Below are 12,379 nucleotides of genomic sequence, written 5' to 3'. Positions count from 1 at the left end.
CACCTTGTAAACAATAGGAACGTAGTGAATTTATAAATTCATTATTCATCATTCACTATACACTATATTCATTATAGTGATTAAAAAGTTATCCATGGATTATGCAATGGTGTATTGCGTGTGTTCAAATATATTTGTTTAGCTGACCATTGATAGCTTGCAGCCGATCTCTGCACAAAAGCTGCGCGTGCTTTTGAAAGCTTGTCACTTTATCTCCGCTCACAACGACATGCCTCCAGGCACTCGGCTGTTTTCGGAAAGACTCGGTACAGCGTATGTATCTTTTATAAATATGATCAAACTAATGACTTTATGGCGATATGAACGATGCTATATTACTCTATAGGTACTTAAAATTAACATGAGATTGGCAGAAACTGTGTGTGATACCCCCCCTTTTAAGAAGGAATCCCATGTCATTTGCTATTCTGTATTAAAAGAAAATACAGTACACCCGGAAATGTCCTCACCATGTACTCATGTTTTACCCTCATGCCATCTGAGATGTATACGACTTTCCTTCTTAAGATGAACACAAACAAAGTTTTTTAGAAAAATAAATAATCTCTGGGAATGCTTTATGATGCAAGCACATGTGTTCCTAAAAGTCAGAGCATCAAACAGCACATACAGCAATAACTACAGTAATCCATACGACCCCAATGTATGAATCAATGTCTTTTGAAGTGAAATGATACATATTTGTAAGAAAAATACCAAATATTTTAAAATTTTAAATTTTCGACCAACTGTCACCTGGGCGTGCATGAGAGGGTTGAGAGTTCATGCTTGACGTACTTGAAGCATGACGTAAGCGTGCCGAGATGTCGGATGCCATCGTTTTTTTTTTTTTTTTTTTTTTTTTTTTAATGCTCACAACAAAATACACAGAACAACAGATAATGATAATGAGAAACAAACAAGACAGAATAGCAGAGACGGCATTTCTCGCGTGAATATCACCTGAATTTCCCGCGAGAACGTCATGAAAGCTTCACGTTGCTCATTACGATATGCTTCGTCGAACGCAAAGTCGACTCTCATGTAGGCGCTGGTGACAGTTGGTCAGAAGTGAAAAGATGAATAGCCTAAATAGCAATGGGATTCCTTCTTAAGATTCATCAGTTGAGAAACAAGAGGAGGAGGAAGCCAAGCAAGAGAAACAACAACAACAACAACAACAAAAGGGACAAAATGTGTTACTTTCTGTCAGGACTTTAGAATTTGAAATGAAAAGTTGATTTTAAAATTGAATAAATTAATAATAAGGGTTGTAGACAAGTTGTTTTTCAAATAAAGGTTTCCAAGTGATATCAAATTGTTTGCGTTTTTTTTTTTTTTTTTTTTTATTACTTACCCTGTAACTATATGAAACAAGAGTGTAACAAGCAACACTTTAATTTACGGCCCTTAAAGGGTTAGTTCACCCAAAAATGAAAATTATGTCATTAATGACTTACCCTCATGTCGCTCCAAACCCATAAGACCTCCGTTCATCTTCAGAACACAGTTTAAGATATTTTAGATTTAGTCCGAGAGCTTTCTGTCCCTCCATTGAAAATGTATGTACAGTATACTGTCCATGTCCAGAAAGGTAATAAAAACATCATCAAAGTAGTCCATGTGACATCAGAGGGTCAGTTAGAATTTGCTGAAGCATCAAAAAAAAATTTGGTCCAAAAATAACAAAAACTACGACTTTATTCAGCATTGTCTTCTCTTCTGGAATCATTTCCATTGAATTGATTCCATTGAATCCTTTCATCTGTCGGCGTTGGTAATGCACTTTTACGTTGCTGTGGTTGGTTTTAGTACCACGTGGCTGTCACCCGGCCCGAACTCTAGGCACGATTCGTCGACTGAAAATGACTGCAGGTCCCCTACCCTCTTGATGGAGGCCAATGCAACCAGCAGCAAAGTCTTCAGAGACAGAATCTTTAAGTCTGCTGATTGCAAGGGCTCAAAGGGAGCAATCTGAAGTGCTCGAAGCACCAGAGCAAGGTCCCAAGAGGGTATGGAGGGAGGTCGAGGAGGATTTAACTGTCTCGCCCCCCTAAGGAACCTGACGACCAGGTCGTGCTGACCAACAGTTTTGCCATCCTTGTGGTCGTGGTAAGCGGAGATAGCAGCAGTGTGGACTTTGAGGGTGGAGGGGGACAGCCTACGCTCCAACCCTTGCTGCAAGAAGGACAGCACGACTCTGATCGAGCATCTTCGGGGGTCTTCTCGGCGAGAAGAACACCACTCGACGAACAGGTTCCACTTCGAGGCGTAAGCACGTCTTGTAGACGTTGCACGTGCCGAAGTGATGGTGTTAAGTACCTCAGGGGGTAAGTCACCTAGAACCTCCGCATCCCGTCCAGGGACCAGACATGGAGTTTCCAGAGGTCTGGACGCAGGTGCCAAAGAGTGCCCCGTCTCTGAGAAAGAAGGTCCTTCCTCAGAGGAATGGGCCAGGGAGGGGCTGTCGCGAGGAGTGAGAGTTCTGGGAACCAGGTCCGGTTGGGCCAATAGGGCGCAACTAGCAGGACCTGCTCCTCGTCCTCCCTGACTTTGCACAGTGTCTGTGCAAGTAGGCTCACTGGAGGAAACGCATATTTGCGCAGGCCCGAGTGTTCCCTCGGTCAGAGAGTAAAACAACTGGCAGTGAGAGGTTTCTGGTGAGGCAAACAGGTCTACCTGAGCCTCTCCAAACTCTCTCCAGATCAGCTGGACCACCTGGGGGTGGAGTCGCCACTCTCCCGGCAGCGCAGCTCGTGAGAGCTCGTCGGCCGCACGGTTGAGCACACCGGGAACATGAATGGCGTGAAGCGACCTCAGATGCTTCCGACTCCACAGGAGGAGATGGCGGGCGAGTTGCGACATGCGACGGGAGCGTAGACCACCTTGACAGTTGATGTACGCAACGGTCGTAGTGTTGTCCGTGCGGACCAGTACATGCTTGTCCCGTAGCGGCCCTTTGAGGCGGCTCAGAGCAAGGCGTACTGCAAGCAACTCGAGGCAGTTGATGTGCCACTGCAGATGGGGTCCCGTCCAAACCCCTGAAACTGCAAGCCCGTTGTACGTGGCACCCCAGCTGGTGGCCGAGGCATCTGTGAATACCACAGCATGCCGGGACACCTGTTCTAGGGGCACTCCTGCCCGAAGAAACAAGGGGTCCGACCACGGGCTGAAGGCTTGACACTCCTGAGTGATTGCCACCCGGAACGTGCTGCATTTCCACGCCCATCTCGGGACTCGGCTGTGAAGCCAGTGCTGAAGCGGTCTCATATGAAGCAGACCGAGCGGTATTACAGCCGCTGCGGCCGCCATATGCCCCAGGAGCCTCTGAAAATATTTCAGTGGGACCGCTGTCCTGCCGTTGAACGTATTCAGGCAGTTCAACACCGACTGAGCACGTTCCTCTGTGAGGTGTGCTATCTGTTCGACCGAATCCAACTCCATACCGAGAAAAGAGATCCTCTGCACTGGGGCAAGTTTGCTCTTTTCCCAGTTGACCTGAAGCCCCAACTGACTGAGGTGTCTGAGCACCAAATCTCTGTGTTCGCACAACTGATCCCGAGACTGTGCTAGAATGAGCCAGTCGTCGAGATAGTTGAGAATGCGAACACCCTGTTCTCTCATGGGAACAAGGGCTCCCTCCACGACTTTCGTGAAGACGCGGGGAGACAGGGCCAGCCCGAAGGGTAGGACTCTGTACTGATATGCTCATCCTTCGAACGTGAACCGCAGGAATGGCCTGTGTCGCGGAAGAATCGAGACATGAATGTATGCGTCCTTCAGGTCGATCGCTGCAAACCAATCCCGGGGACGGATGCATTCGAAAATGCGTCTCTGCATGAGCATCTTGAACGGTAGCTTGTGAAGGCTCCAATTCAAAACTCGCAGATCCAGGATAGGTCGTAACCCACCGCTCTTCTTGGGTACAATGAACCCTGACTTCATATCGGCTGGAGGGACCGGCTCTATCGCGTCCTTCGCCAGTAGGACTGCGATCTCCACACGCAAGACAGGGGCATTGACATCTTTCACTGTAGTGAAGAGGACGCCCCTGAACTTGGGGGGACGCCGGGCAAACTGAATCGCATAGCCGAGCCTGATGGTCCCAATGAGCCAGTGAGATGGACTGGGGAACGCTAGCCAGGCTCGCAGAGACCGTACAAGTGGGACCAAAGGGACCACCGGCGTACCTGCAGTGGGGCAGCGAGGTGGAACACAGGGATGCGGGTCGGGGGGCTCTCTTTGCGAGGCGGCCCGAAGCGGCGTCACAGTGTGCTGGGCAACACTTACCTGGTTCCACGGCTGGACAGAGGGAACAGTCAAGGCTTTGGCTACCCAGAGGGGGATGAGAGTGGTGAGGTGCTTGCCCTCCCACTGCTCTCTGAGCCCTCTTCGGACCCAGAGATGAAGGAAACTGCTCTTTCATTGAAAATTTGGGTACCAAACAGACATGAACAAAGGTTTCTCCACCCGGCCCTCCTCCGGGGGAGGGAGCGGTGCAGTCACCACCTCCCAAAGAGCAGTCCTCTCCATCTCCGGGTCGCCTGTCCTAGGGCCTCTTGCTCTTGGCTTTGCCGCCCTTCTTGGCGGGGGCCTGGACGGGCTGGGCACCCCGACCACGACCGGCTCCACGGCGCTGCTTGGGTGGAGGCTGCTGCTGAGGCGCGGGAGCGGGGGCGGCCGCGGGGGGGCGCCCTCGGCGACGAGCAGCCTGAGGTGCTGCGGGCAGTGGAGGTGCAGCAGCTGACCGCCTCGGCAGGATCTGAGATATGGCCTCAGACTGCTTCTGGACGGCCGAGAATTGCTGGGTAAAGTTCGCGACCGCGTCGCCGAAGAGGCCGGTCTGGGACACGGGGGAATTAAGGAACCTGACTTTGTCGGTATCCCTCATGTCCGTGAGACACAGCCAGAGATGGCTTTCCTGGACCACTAACGTGGACATCGCACGACCCACTGACCGCGGCGTGACCTTCGTCGCACGAAGCGCGAGGTCCGTCGCAGCACGAAGTTCCTGAAGAACTTGTGGATCATGACCACCCTCGTGCAGGTCCTTCAGTGCCTTGGCCTGATGAACCTGCAGCAACGCCATAGCGTGCAGGGCAGAAGCGGTTTCCCCACAGGCCTGGTAAGCCTTGCCGGTAAGATCCGACGAGTACTTACAGGCCCGGGAAGGGAGAGACGGCTCCCCCCGCCAGGTGGAGTTAGGGCACAGTTGCAAAGCAACGGCCGGTTCCACAGGGGGTATGCGCGTTGTGAGGGAGGAGGACCCACCGACTCGGTTTCTGTCAGTAAAAGGTGCCGTCCACGAGCCAGTGAGCTCTTCATGCACCTCCGGGAAGAAAGGCACTGGGGTGGGGGGCTGAGAACCAGCCCTGGCCACCCCGAGATACCAATCGTCCAACCTCGAGGGTTCGGGACACGGTGGAGGATTCCACACGAGCCCGACCCTGTTGGCGGCCCGGGCAAGCATAGCCATCATTTCTGGGTCCGTGTCGGGCACAGATGTCACTCCAGAAGGAGGCAACTGCGCCGACTCATCATCCCCCGAAGTTTCAGGCTCACCCTCCGATGCAGCGATCGACAGATGGTACACACCTCTGGGGTGGTCCACTGCGTTTCCCCGGCAGCTCTACTGGCTGCGGAGTGCAGGAGGGATGAGGGTTCCTAGGGGATTGGTTCCCCGAAGGAAGTGCGCTCACCGTGATCCTCAGATCACCAGAACCGCTGCCCGAAGCAACCCTCTGAGGAGGATTGGATCGAGGCAACGGAACTGGGACTCCGCCCCTTTGCAGGAACTGGAGTCTAGATCGCAACTCCGCGATAGTCATCTTCCCACAATGGGTACATGACTCATCCACAAACGCCACCTCAGCGTGCTTTAAGCCCAGACAGGCGATACAGCATTGGTGACCATCCCGCAGTGATAGATAACGACCGCATCCAGAAACACACAAGTAGAACGACATCTTTAAAAAGACGCGAATCTACTTGTGTAAGCTCTTTTAGGACTACTCTTTCAGGTGCTGAAGCACGCAGGGGAATGACCACTGCAAAACACAGACAGGGAATAGTGCAGCCTGTCGTGTGCACTCTCTCTCTTTGTAGCCGCCCTCTTACCAGCTGTGAAAACAGCCTTTGAGCGCTCAAAAGCGCACCGCCCACCAGCTGTGAGAACGGCTTTTGTATTGTGTTGCTCTCTCGAAAAGGCAATCAAAAGAAAACGAAAGTAAAAGAAGAGAGATCGGTCCCGCCGCTGTGCTGTCATGCCTGCACCAAAACGAAAGGGAATTTTCAAAGAAGCTGTTTTGACTCGTAGTAACACACACTTCGTAGACACCACTGAAGGTTCGGCTCCGAAGCGAAAAGCTGAAGATGCAACGCACCTGCTGCTCATTATATACCCGCGCTGCGAGGCGAGCAGCTGATGCATATGATTGCATGCCAATGTGCATTGGCTCATTGTAGTTACACTCGAAGTAGATTGGCCTCTCTAGCGAGATTCCTATTCATTAGTCTGTCCGACGTACGTCGAACATGACTGACTGAATGGGAACTTGTTATTTTCCTGGTTGTTACCCCTTTATTCCCCAGACTTTACATATTGTTCCCCTATACTTACTTTATAGGTACACTATGATTATCAAAAGTTACGCTGTAAATTCATTAAAATTATTCAGTACTTTCCGGGCTGTAATCTTAAAGCGTTACCGTTTTTTTTTTTTTTTTTTTTTTTTGAGATATTGAAATTGGTGAAAAGAATTATGAAATATCAATGATATAAAACATTTTGATATCATAAAAACCTTATTTAAAGTCCCTCTGTTGAAAATCAGGTTTTTAATGTTTTTTATATGTCTTTGTGGTGTTTTTAATATGCTTTATGACAAACCATTTGCAAATTCATAAGTCAACATATTTGCTGAGTATTCAAAAAATCGCTGAAATCGCTGGTGTTTCTGACATCACAAACTACCTTGTATCCAATCATTTTCTTTCCTCGTGTAACCAATTATGTCAGCATTATTAGCTGTTTGATAGCATAATCAAGCAAATGGCTAATCATATTAATTACCGTTATGTGTCAGACGCTGTAAAGAGCAATACCATTGTGCTGCGCTTACCTAGGTAGGTAAAACGCTTTAGTAAGTTGACCGAGTGGATCTCTGAACTAGTGCGAGTGAGTAGAGGTGGGACTAAGTTGCATATTCATAGATCTGCATATACTTAATGAGGCAAGGGTGTAAGGTTACATTTAAGTTATGGCATGATTTTTTTTTTTTTTTCACAAAACAAAATGTTTAAATGTGTCATTTTGGTGATCAAAGATGAATTATTTACTACATGGGGACTTTAAAGCAAAAATAACTATATCTTATATATATATATATATATATATATATATATATATATATATATATATATATATATATATATATTAAAAAGTAATCAAAAAGTAATCAAAAGTAGTCAGATTATATTAGGGGAGTTTTATTGAACCTTTTGTTTGAGAATAGGTAACTCAGTGGTTGTTTGTGCTAGATCTCTCAAAATTTGATACATGGTAGTCAGATTTGTCTACTACAAAAATAATTTACTTGGACGTGTACTACATAATCATAGATTATGTGACCTAATATCAAACACAAATAGTTCCGTTGTTAAAACCCCCACTATGGGTTGAGCTGTAACACTAGCTGAGGATAGATGGAACAATGAGAGGTAATTTGCTGAAATTATGCAAGAATGTTATTGTAGGACAAATAATAATCAGTTTTGAGTAAAGTGAACAATTTAAAGTGTCAACAAACATTGTATTGTATTACTTTTATTACTTTAAATTTAGCACAAAACAATTGTGACTGTGTGTGTTTGTGGGCCTGTTTACATCTGGTCACATCATACGTTTTCTCTGATTGGATAGATATCTGATTTATAAAAACAAATCTATTCACACTTGGCCACATAAATGTATCTCCGCAAAACGGACATAAATCCAATTCAATTCCCGAAAGCAAATATGAGCTGCATTAATTGATCATCAGCTCATACTCAGACAAATAATCAAATAATATTACATATTATTTACTTAAAACACTTATTTATATCTCAATTTGCACACATAATTGTACATACAATTGTCTATAATATATATTGTCTTTTGCATTTTTTGCACTTTGTCTATCTTGTAAATTTGTATATTATTATTTTATTCTTTTTATTATGTGTCTTGTCTTGTCGCTGTTACTCTGTTGCACTGTGGAGCTTCTGTCACTAAAACAAATTCCTAGTATGTGTAAACAACATACCTGGCAATAAAGCTCTTTCTGATTCTGATTCTGATTCTGATACTCAAAATCAAAGACCGCAATCGGAGAGAGTGCGGTATCAGCACTGGTAAGATAATTTCGTACAATTACTTTTAATGAAGATAGTTGTGTGTTGAGCATTTGCGACTTACTTTCAGTTTCATATGTGACAGACTGCTGAAGAGATACTCAGCTGCGGCAATGCGTGATGCAGTAGTGCTGTCAAATCTGGCTATAACATGTTATTTAGCCTATAACACGCTCTTACACATTTATTTTTTAGCATTTTTGGGAGGAGTAAAATTTACATAAGTGATTTCAACAACCAAAGGCATTTAGACTTATTCAGTTTTGACTGGAATGCAATAACATGTAATAACATTTTTGTCATTTCTGTGACAACTTATTTACATTATGTGATGTTTTTGGTAATGTTGAGTACATTTAGGTACTTTTTATTTAGAAAACAAAAAGGTTATATCTACAAAGTCCAATGGAATGCAAAAACTTTGAAGCTTAATATCTCAGAACTGCTCAGAATGCAGATAGAACCTTATAATTCCAAGGGGACGAAATGCCAAGATGCACATACATTTTAAAAATGTGCACAAAAAAATGCATACGCATAAACTACAACAGAAACACGTTTACTACATAAATGCCTCAATGCACAACAAAAAACTCGTGACTTTGCCTTAACAGCGGATGTGATTGATAACTTGATTTGTTGGAATCATCATAAGGGGTTGGTGGTAACATTTTTAATGAACTGTTACAGCTATCCCCACCTCAAACAGCCATAACATATACAGTAGGTAACTGTTATGGCATGTGGGTTTGAAGTTAGCATGAATGCAAAGCATCAAATTAAACTAGAGAAACAGCTACTTTAGATCATTTAAGTCAAATAACTGTAATGCAATGATTGCTAGGCAAAAAATAATCTTAACAAAAATGGTCATAAAATGCCACTTGTCCTGTGAGCTCAAAAAGGTGATGGGAGTGCATGATATTGATGACATCACCATAGCTCTTTTCTGACTTATTAAACTGACAGTGTTACAACTGACCCCATGTTACAACGGTCTCTCCTTACCTTAAATGTGTAATGTAATGGATTACATTACTAACTACAAATTGTGTCATGTAATTTGGAATCAGTAACCGACTACAGTTTGTAAGTAATCTACCCAGCACTGTATATTATAGCCTATTAAATATAGTATGTAAGCACAGATTAGGAGAGAAACAGATGTAAAGTGGCAACAATTGTCTCAGGGCATCATCTAGCGACATTTAGTGACTTTTTTGAGCAGGCTTTAGCTACTTTTCATTTACAGTTTTTCTCAATTGCTTACACACAATTCATGAAACAATTCACCATTTTCTCACAACTATAAAAACAATCTCGTAACTACACACCAACTTGTACAAACATCATACTTTCACGTCAAAATAAAATATTTTAGTCAAAAACTTATTCACTTCTGTCAAAATCAAAATTTGGCCTCAGATGACACACAAAACCTGCAAATACACAGACTACTTTCCTGCCCAGTGAACACTAGTGAGATCAATTCATAACACTGTAACAAAAATACCTCTTATTGCTATTCAAGAATAATTTGGCAGCTCAGTGTCTATTGCAGTACACAACATAAATGGAAGAGTGCAGTTAGAGTAAAATGCAACAATGAGCTTTAGGAAAAATTATTTTCATTTCACTACTGCAAAGTGATTTTACGGGAGATGAAAGTAGATGAAGCAGTTGATCTTACAAGAAGAAGAAAAGTTAAAAACCAAAGAACTAAATATGAAATGTGTATGCAACACAGTAATTACAGTTATACATAAATAAAGAAATAAATTCGCCATCCTTTACACCTTCAGCCAAATTTCATTACAGTATACAATACTATAGCAGTTTCTTGGTCTTCTGACAAAGACTTTCTCTACCTTCCTTAGGCAGTCATCTCTCAGTTCTGCAAAAATACAGCTCATGAAAAAGAAAAAAAATGGCTACAAATAAATCTGACAATCACAAATTTGAGGGTGTACATGTGCTACAGTTTACTGGACACAGAATAATGAAATTTATCTCATATAAAGTACTGTTACTGTGTACTGTAATTATACTGTATGTGTAAGTAGTATAAAACCCCGTCGATGATTCTATGATGCAATTTCTAAAGCACAATCACCTGTCTTTACATTATCCCGATATCCCGAGATTCTGGCTGTGTCATCATTTTTGCTACTGAATGTTTACTGGTGGATAAATGTGTGCTATTTGAGTTGAGTGACACTTTAGTTAATTATACTATGTGTTTGTGTTAGTAAATCGTAAATCGTGCCCACGATTTAGTAAATTATTTTTTTTCTTGCATGTCATGTGCAGAGTGCGGGGCTCAACAATGCCTTGGTGTGAATGTCCTGTTGCAGGAGTCAATAGAATTTAGTTAAATTTAAATTATATTTAACAGTATGTCTATGGTAACGGATTATAATGACGTTCATTCACAAGTCATTATGATATTATACTAGGTTTCAGGCTACGTTTCACACATTTGTTCATGTACCTTCAAATATGTATTGTAATTAAGTCACTTAAAACACATCTTCTACGTGAATATTTACAAAATGTAACAAAACATGAAAAATACCAATTACTGGGAAACAATGCAACCATCCCTATTACAAAAGTAAGTCAAATCATTTTAGTGGGATGCTCATTGTAACTCACTTATATCGTTCACCTCTCACACGTGTTACGAGGAAACTACATACAGACCTTAGGAAGTTGCGCCAAGGAAGCACCTCCAGAAGACGCGCACTCCATCCGGTCATAATTTTTCGCGAAACTGCGGTGGCCTCTCAGCATTCTACTTGGGGTCGCCTGTTCACAGTCAAATGGAATTGTGATCCATTATTTTCTAAAAGTAGCAGCGCACGAGAGATAGAAAGCTCCGCATCACACGTGCCCACGGTGGACACCGCATGAGAGACGGTCTGTCTTACTCAAGCTTCAGAGTCTCCGAGTTTCTGCATCTCTGAATCTAGCTTGTTTTGCACCTCCCCATTGTCGAGAGAGGAAGTATAAAGAGAGAGAGAAAAAAAAAAACCCCGAGAGAAATAGTTCCTCTGGCTAATGGGCTTGGATCAAAGGTTTAAACTCCAAGACTGATTGCTGGTCTGTTCTAGAACAACTATTGTTGTAAATGATCACTGTACAGTGATCTTGTAGAACATAGCAGGCGGGTACTATCAGAATATGTACTGCATTTTATGAAGAACTTACTTTGTTAAAAAAAGTGCATTCTATAAAGGTATGCATTTGTGTATTATGAAGACAATTTGGGGTCCCACTTTATATTAAGTGGCCTTAACTACTATGTACTTACATCAAAAAATAAGTACAATGTACTTATTGGGTTCATATTGAATTGCAAAACACTTTTGCTGCTATTGAGGTGGGATACAGGTAAGGTTAGGGAAAGCTTTGGTGGTATGGGTAGGTTTAAGGGTAGGGGTAAGGGTTAAGGGATGGGTCAACAGTGTAATTATAAATGTAATTACAGAAATTAATTACAGATGTAATTACATGCAGGTGTTTTTAAAATATAAGTACAATATAAAAACTTGTATGTACACAATAAGTGCATTGTATCAAATGATTAATTTAAATGTAAGTACATAGTAGTTAAGGCCACTTAATATAAAGTGGGTCCCAATTTGGACATAATACATTTGCCGTTTAGGCATTGTCATGTGAAGTACTACTTCAGCCAGTGTATATTATTTATTAGATATGCCCAAACAGGGAATTTATCAGATATTTCAAACTGGGAATAAAGTGAGCAAAGAACATTCCCCATCTCTGAAGCACCCAGTTTTTTTTTTTTTTTGCTTTGGTGCTATTTTTACAGGTAAGGTGTATATTTTCAAAACTCTTAGTACACAACTCCAAACTGATCTCACTTGTAACACAGCTAGTCATTTTTTCAAAACCTGATCTCATGCTTTCATTCTAGTTGTACAGATTTTCATTCTATATAATCATTGTTTCAAAACAC

At 43.0% G+C, this 12,379-nt stretch overlaps 1 protein-coding gene across 1 annotated transcript in view; it reads right to left on the bottom strand.

Annotated features, from left to right (window-relative positions):
- gjc2 (gap junction protein gamma 2) overlaps window positions 1–11,392 on the bottom strand; it is a 123,911-nt gene extending 112,519 nt beyond the window's left edge. Inside the window, exon 1 of the mRNA XM_048162293.1 lies at window positions 11,098–11,392. The gene's annotated coding sequence lies outside the window, so the exon portion shown is untranslated. The remainder of the gene's footprint in view (window positions 1–11,097) is intronic.
- Between the last annotated feature and the right edge of the window lie 987 nt (window positions 11,393–12,379).

This window comes from Megalobrama amblycephala, linkage group LG17, assembly GCF_018812025.1.
Source record: "Megalobrama amblycephala isolate DHTTF-2021 linkage group LG17, ASM1881202v1, whole genome shotgun sequence".
NCBI lineage: Eukaryota > Metazoa > Chordata > Actinopteri > Cypriniformes > Xenocyprididae > Megalobrama > Megalobrama amblycephala.
This window is presented reverse-complemented; position numbering and strand designations above follow the sequence as displayed.